The sequence below is a fragment of the Opisthorchis viverrini genome (assembly GCF_000715545.1).
Source record: "Opisthorchis viverrini unplaced genomic scaffold opera_v5_10, whole genome shotgun sequence".
NCBI classification, from domain to species: Eukaryota; Metazoa; Platyhelminthes; class Trematoda; order Opisthorchiida; family Opisthorchiidae; genus Opisthorchis; species Opisthorchis viverrini.
In genome coordinates this window covers 679,983-688,683 of record NW_008751666.1, presented here as the reverse complement: position 1 = coordinate 688,683, position 8,701 = coordinate 679,983, and positions in this window count along the sequence as shown.

Sequence of the window (8,701 nt, the reverse complement as noted above, 5' to 3'; positions counted from 1 at the left end):
CTTGAATTAATTGTGCTATATTCCTGACCGGACTTTTCCCTCGGCCAGTTACAATGTCTAGCACCCGGAATCTGCGTATTAGCAAACCAAGAATAGGATCATCAAATGACATACGACCTCACATAGCTGGTCGCATTCGTGGAGGTGATGAACTCGCGGTGTGGTTGGGGCCACCAGCGGGGCAGTTCGCCACGTTGCCTGGTGACCAGCTGCAAATACATGCCCATCATCTCTGCAACGGAATGGGCCATCCGCCCGGGCTGGGGTTTTGCCACATACTTTAATGTACAGAAATATCCAAACAAATGGAGGCATTGTCAAGCGTAAGTGAGGTCGGCCAAAGTCTGCCCCGGTTGCATCATTTATCCCCGGAAACTCTCCTATGAATAAAAAAACACCGATTGCATTATGGGAAAGTGCTCTCTTACGTGTAAGCTAACAGAGACAAAAACAATGGGTTCAACTCTATTCTACTCAGTCTACATTCCCAAGATTCTTCACCACTCCGCCCGACTGTGGTTTGCCACCCTCATTTTGCTTTATTTGGTGTGAGCTATTAACTCCAGTTTAAATCATTTGAAGACCGATCATCACGTTAAGTTTGAAGCCATCGGCTTTTGCTTTTGCGAGCTTTAACAGCAATAATTTTATTGTTTCAAAGTACGTCGTTTGCGTTCTAAAAATTTGCCACCTACTAACCTTGAGCTCGTGATTTACCGTCTCCATCTTCCTGAAGTTCGATCGCAAGGAGGTGACCTCTGCAATTTTGTTGCATACATTTTGTGCTTATATGCATCTAGTTCTATGTTCCGCTTCGGGAAGGTGGGATCTATTATGCTGATATGCTTTCTGCACAGATGCGAGCATGCCTAAAGACGTGCAACTTACACGTTGGGAAAGAAATTTTTACAGCGATTACTTAGCCACATATCGATCATCATTTAATTGCATTTTGGAGCGCAATAACGTAAAAAGTACCGTATGCTGCGACCAAGAGCCTTTCTCACGGTCTTGTGAGAGTTAAAATGAATAAAATGCTAAATATGCCGCCAAAACACTATATATGTTGATGGAGGCGCCTCCAACCTGACAAAGGTCCACAAATTCACTTATTCAAATATACAGAATGAAGCCAGATTCCTTCTCAACAAATTGTGGACGTTACCTTGATATCTCCCGCAACTGTGTTGAGTATCATGTGTCAGAACAGTTGCAACACGGAAGCCATTGGTAGAACCTGTTTAGTGCAGTATTATCAGGTGTGGGCTAATACACAAAAAAGCAGTCTAAATTTTTGAGACCGACACGGAAGAGGAACGACTGCCACCCGAACGAAGATTTGGAGGGCACACTGCATGTGGGCCAGAACAAAAGGGAGATGGCATATATTCCGGCTTGGTGAATGCTGCTGAACGTGAAATACAAAAGGGAAAAGCGAAACTGTTGTAACGACCATTTCGATTTGTTGAGCAAAGAGCACCAAGGTTAGCAGCCAATCCGGGAAATCTCCGAACGAATGGCTAAGCAAGTGTGGTGTATTAAAAAAATAATAATAGTTACATGGATACAAGATTACAAACATCAACGGTTTTCCATAAACGGTGGTGTACACCAAAAAGCAAACAAAACCAATGTGGATCAACAGTTAAAGAGTGACCAGAACCCGGTCACAAACTGATCCAACAAAACAAATTTATAGCTGATCAAGTTTTTGTAAAAGAACACCATACCAGACGCGGTAAAAACGATTTGTGTGGCAGGGAAGACAGAAAATACAAGTGTCTTGTCAAACTGCAATGGAGTTAAATTCTACCAAAAACATAAGTGGCGGTCTGTTTGAATTGTCAACCGGGAAGGCTGTCATTCAAGATGGGAGGCGATTTTAAGATATACGAAAGCTGCAACAATGGGTAAAACCGAAACACATTCACAGTCGCTAAGTTCTTTGTCAGCAAACCGTTGTGACGTAATTGCGAATTGTCAACCGGGAAGGCTGTCATTCAAGATGGGAGGCGATTTTAAAGATATACGAAGCTGCAACAATGGGTAAAACCGAAACACATTCACAGTCGCTAAGTTCTTTGTCAGCAAACCGTTGTGACGTAATTGCAAAGAGCCGGGAGTCAGGAAGTCGAGCAATGAAGGACCGACAGACAAATCAGAAAACCAGGTGGCAAAATTAACAGGTACATTTGAGGGTCAGAGATCAACATTTCAAGGCTACTCAGTGAAACAAGAATAGACGAGGTATTCAAAGATGGCTTGAGAAAGCATCAGAAAATTTTTAACCAAAGCCGATAAACCGCATGACGAACTCTCTTTCAGTGCTCTTGTATTCAGAATTTCGGGGGACCGGATCCTAAATCGTGAATCTCCTCCATCCGATCTGGTGATGTAGCTGCTGCGGTCTCTGTTAAAACTCATGACTCGCCCTAGCCTAGGGCGTTCAGCCTCACGACATATTTCCTATGTACCAGTTTGCTCCTGGCTGCTTGGTATTGCTCAAGAGGTGAAATTCTTGAAGTCAAGTAATATGGAGTACCATGCCGGCGCCCTTGATTCTATTCGCTTATCCTGAATGAATAAACATTGTTATGCAGGTGTTTGCAGTGTTTTCCTCTTTTACTTTTCTCGCCAGTTGGTCATTGCTTCTGTCTACCCTGTGCGTGCATAAAGGTCCGATTGTAAGGGCAGATTAGGGCTATCCCACAAATAATGCTCGAAGTAAGCTACCAAAGCACGCTCCTGAGATTCACCTTTGGCCATGCACCAAATACTACTGGGGACAATAGCCAAAGACAACGGAACGGATTTTTAAATTAAAAAATACTGACGAGGCCTGAGGGGAAGGACATACCTCTTTAAATGACTACGTTTTACAAGAGGCCAATGTGCACCTATATACTGCCGTAATGCGACGTACCATCCAGGGCTCGTATCTGAAATTCACCTCCTCTAGCGTGTGTAAAGCAGCTATCTGTTAACGGGGCGTTGTTTTGGGGCCCAAGTACCGGTGAAAACAAGGACTGATCATGCCATCTGGTTTTTCTTGAAGGTATAGGCTACTGAAACTTGGAGGGTCTTCGTCATAAAACATAAAGCTGCCATCTCCAAATTCAACTTTTTGGCTTGCACCAAATGGGTTGAAGTATCCTCACGCGTCGCGTTTCAGCAGTTGATTCTACTTTAGCCTACCTTATCACAGTTCTTTTATGGCGTCGACCAATTATATTGTTATATATAGGCTTCAGAATGGCATTGCCCCCATTCTATGACGTGTCACATTGCGAAGATAAATGCATCAGATTATGGATATTTTAAAACTTCCATGTTGACGGCTCTTTTTGAAACAGAGTAAACAGGGTTGAAGGAACCTTATGATTTCGGTCGCATTCCCTGGGTAGAAGTCGGTGGCATGAAACCCCCAAGTATTCGGAGGAGGACCGAGCAACACAAAATATAGGTACCGCCAGTTGAGCCGCACTCCGTTTGCACGGTGTCGAGGACCTTCCTGGCACATAATATATTTGCTCACTATTCACCCCACCTATCTCAGCCTGTGAAATTCGCCCGAACCTCCGCGAGTACGTGAAATCTCCAGGAGTCATGCTGCTCAATGGGCAAGTTTGCCGGGTGTTGCTGGGGGTCATTATATTGAATATGGGCAGAAGACATCCCTAAACAAATGAAACCGTTCGTTAAAATTGGTCGCAAATTTCTGTTGCTGCTGAACTTTAATGAATGTTGGTGATTCTAAACACAAGCGGGCCACTTAAAAAATGTTCTTCATCATAAACCCAGCACCACAACAGTAAGATAGTAATAATAGTGAATTCGAATGACGCAGCCTCAGAGATGATCGTAATGTCAAAGTCAGAGAAGAATCTTGATTATTGTGGCCTATGGGCTTACAGAGTTGGGTAGAAATCAGGCAGGCACGCAGATAGTGGGCAATATCCGACGCAGATACGATTGTGCCCCAACTGGCGAGATTACTATGCTGTGGACATCAAGTGCAAAGGAAGCACTTGGGGTTTCCCTGTCAATCTTAAGCAAAATCAGACCGTTTGAATTTAAAGACAGCAAGCAACAACAAAACGGAGAGAAACGAAATTGAGGCATGTAATAGGAAACCCGCGAACTGGGGAAAAGGAGAAAGGTGAATCAGTACTGTTGGTGAAGCAGCGTTGTTGCCAGCTGGTACTAAAAACTAACCCCAGTGCTGAAGCTTCGTGGCCTCGGAGAGTTGAGTTTATTAGCCAAGATTACAAAAAGCATACTGAATAATGACTCAGAGAAAATCTATATACGGTTATATAGAAGCTTGTATACCAGAATCACCGTGTACATTCAAGCTGTATAGGCCCCCTGGCGTCGATATTGGGGCGACGTCGGGTGTAGTATTTTCCGTGGAGAATGATCTTGTGCTAACGCACGGGACAGAACGGTTGAGTTTGTGAGGAGCGCTAAGTGAACGTCCACCAAGGCGACTAGATCCAAAAGAATGGCTTAACTGATTTGAATGAAGTTGTTCCAGATGCTGAATAGGGGCAAGATAGAGTTTGTTCACAGGCAAAGGACGAGAGGGCGCAGTCAAGAATACATAGAAAACAATCGCATCAGACTGTTTATGGCAGCGCTATGCTATCATTGCGCTGATATAATCCAGTTTCTGGACAACACCGTAACGGATGCCACGCCAGAGACTGTTGGACTGGGGATGTATTGTTCTGTGGGCAGTGGAATTTTGGGCTGGCAAGGGAGATCAACTGAGATGGAACAGATTCGATATGTAATCACGGGTACCTTCTGCTCGACTAGAAACTTGTAAAGTTCTCATTAAGAGACTCTGAGGTGAACAGTATGAACATAATAATTATACCGATCTAAGCGTTTTAAGCGTACCATTGGACCAAGCACCAACTTCCAGTAACTCGGACCCTTTTGAATAATGAAACCGTCCGGATCGGACTGAGTCCTAGCGACCAAATTCATTCGCACTGCTATTTTTTCATTTTATATCGGGCTCGACGAAGAGGTTAACTTCGCAATACATAATCTGTGCACTTTTGTCCTTCCATTGAGTACTCCACTTATGGCCGTGCTACACCATTCTTGGGGTTAAATTGGTTGGGTCACCCCCTCACAGCAGGTAGCTTCACTGTTTTGTGGGAGATAACTGATGTGTAGTTAGCCAATTGGCTAATGGAGTAGGATATAAAAGGCTTTGAGTGAGTGTTAGTGAATCCTAAAAACAAAGTGTGACAAAAATCGGGTATTTTCAGCTCCGTGCCCGAAGTCCTAGCAGTAGGTCAAAAAAAGGCGAACGGGTTTTGGAACGGGAAATGAAAATATCGCTAAATTCGGACGCCTGTATTATGTTTCTCGCGATGAGTAGCCTAGCGTTTCGAGCCCAACTTAGGATGCATCGCAAAGCCGTAATTCTAATTCCTATCGACCATCTCTCGACGTTTGCTTCCGAAAAAGGGGAAAACTTGCACATCACAGTTTTACGTAGGCACAGCGTCTGATATATTGTACTATTACCTGGACAGCCTTGAGACAAATTGAGCGTATGACCAAATTATTATGAGCCATCAGCGTCTAACGCTAAAATAGGATCGGCTGAGTTTTGGGAAAGGCATTTTCGGTGGACGGGCTCGGAGGGTGATCGTGGATATTTTGAGGTGGGATATTTGTCAGCAGATGTATTGATGGTACAATCATCATGATAAATCATCCGGTATTTCGACGTGACCTTTGGATTCATGGAAGGAGATGACACTGTGACGGAAGAAGGATGATGTTCCAAACTAACAGATGATGAGGCGCTTGCCTGGCGATTTTTGTTGTTTGGGTTGTAGCTTCCTTGGTCGCACTGACATGGATTGGCCGTTGGACAAAATCTCTTGGCGGCATAAGTCTCAAGATTGGTGATAAAATGAGCTGGCCGTTTGCCGGAAAGAAACTGTGAAATGAATGGAGAGCAATTGTCGACTTTAGGTGGAGACAACGGAAGGCTAATCAAATTGAGCAAGTGGGCCTCCCACACGGGGCGAAATTGACTGCACTCTACAATAGTTTATGTTAGGTTTGATGAAAAACTGGTACAAAACGATAGAGAAGAACCAGTGCTAGTGACGCGAAGAACCTAAGCGAATCAACAGTGAGGGCTCATGTTAAGCCTAGGTAGTTAAAATCCGTGAGTGTCCAAGCACGCTTGAGGCCAGTAGAGTGTAACCGGCTGGCTTAAGACAGTTTTGTGTGGGCTTGGTAGGATTAATTCGAATCCGGGCTCACCAGTCCAGTGGACTTTAGTAGCATAAAAACAGACACATTATCACAGATTGGAGTCCGAATTTTTAAAATACCCTTGACAACATTCTGACGGAGCCCAACAGCGTCAATACACAATTACTGGCTGTTCAGTCATGATTTCTGTCATTGATACTGAAAAACATGTTGAGCTTATGAAGCCGCAAACGATCGACCAGGTGTGCCCATCACGCTCGAAATCGGTTTCGTTTTTCCCTCGTGCAAATTCGTGAAAAATTTTTTCCTTGTTCAATCTATTAACAGAGTAAACACGAGTAATTGTTGAATTTTATTACTCTAGCAAAACATTTGAGAGATAACCCTTTATATTTTGCGCACACTTCCTACCTTACATCTAGTCCTAAATATGACATCAATTTACACGGATTGCCCACTGCAGCCATTGATAGACCACAACAGATGTGGGCGAAATGGCTGCCCGTCGAACGTCAAACGCGGTATGCAATGCCACGCCTGCAAGGCCTGGTGGCATTTCGAATGCACGAGATTACAGGACGACCAGATAAGCCTATTGGCTAACTCTCCTGACCCGTTTGTCTGCGCCAGCTGCCTGTACGTCAAGGGCACGATGCATACCGCAGCGAAGAAGAGAATTCCCCAAAACGGAACCCAATCCCCAATGCAGATTCAGAAAGACCATTGCCAGTGTTCCTCTTTAATAGGGATACTCGACGCAAAATTAGAGCGTCTCTCAAAGACACTGGGGTACTCAGGCGTTAAGAATGCAGCAACCTGGACGAAAGTTGACAAGGAACATTCCTCGCTGAACCAATATCTAGCGACATCCATACCGGGCCCCATGGCTGCGACGAAAGTCATACAACATTCTGACACGGCTATAAAAACCGCTACAGCGTCTCTAGTGGACAGGCGCCTAAGGGAAAACAGACTGATGATCTGTGGGTCACTCTCCGGAAAAATCATGCCAGCGAAGCTGGCACAGTCGACCCTCAGCAACGTCCTCACCAAGCCTGATAAATTGCTCCACGCAGAATGGCTACGCCAGAAGGGAAGTAAGCGAACTCTTGGATTTCTAGTCACACTTTCTTCCCCATCCGAGGTACAGGAGATCTTGGAGCGGGCTGGAAGCATTCAAAAGGCCAACCCAATGATCAGGCGCCTATCTGAGGATCGTCCTCTAGACGCGCCTAAGCTTGGTCATAGCAGGTCGGGAGTGGAAGCACGAAAAAGGCTTCCACCGGGCACCAAATTAGACGAGGCCAAACTCATGACCAAGCCGATTGCGGTCATATCCCCGTGTGCTCCCGAAACCAGGCCGACGAAACCAGCCGCGTCTCTGGACAGCAGCTTTTATTCGACCTCCACAGGCCACCACCCAGCGCCTAGGGCCTCAAAGAGACACATTTCCGGTCAAACTGCGCCAATACACCCAAGGACCCAGAAAGGCGAAAGCTTGCAGTAAACCTTTGATCAACAGGTTGACGAAAAGTGGATACTGAAAGAGCTACAAACAGTATCGGTCGAAATTTTCGCCCATGGGGGAAAAACTCCGTCCTCCAAAGCCAAAAGGTCCCAGCAAACCGAGCTCTCACGGAACGAAAATAACCTCGCAAGCGAAAAGCAACCCTAGAAATCACAAAGACAGGAAGCAGACAACATCGCCCCAGAAGCCCCTTTGGAGCCTTGGACTTAGACTCAAACCCGGTGCACAACTATTAAGTCTGCTAACCACCCTGGTCATTCAACTTTCGGCTCCTCACCCTCGGAGGCAGCAGAGACAGTGTTGAAATGCTTGTACACAAACTGCCTCAGCCTTTTCAACAAAATGTTAAACAGTCAGCTTGCCCTGAACAGCCGTCCATAATCGAACTCAAAGACACCTGGCTCACGCCAGATGTCTGACGCGGAGATCTCGATAGATGGTTACTCTGTTTTTCGAGCTGACTCAAAACTAGAGAGTGCTGGTGGGTTTGCTCTGTACTTACATGAGGACCTACCAATCCCGATTGTCCTCTCTGACACCACACCTGCACCCTTTTGCGATGGACCGTGAGTCCAAATCCCGCTGCGCGGGTCCGATTCTCTCCTTCTCGGTGTGGTCTACCGTAGCCTTTTGAGCCCCCCTGAAGATGACCAATTCCTCATACAAACCATTGAGCAACTCTCCTCCAACTACCACTTCACTCATCTCTTGCTGGTAGGTGACTTCAACGCCCCAAAGACCTCCTGGATTGAGCTTCAGCGTGTCGAATCAGGCGAACTTTTTGCAGCGGCGCTGTTTGAAGTCGTTCAACAGAGCGCTTGGACCCAACAAGTCGCTGCACCCACCAGATACCGCGCAGGCCAACAACCATCCCTCTTGGATTTGGTCATCACCAACGAAAGACACTTCGTTGATCAGGTA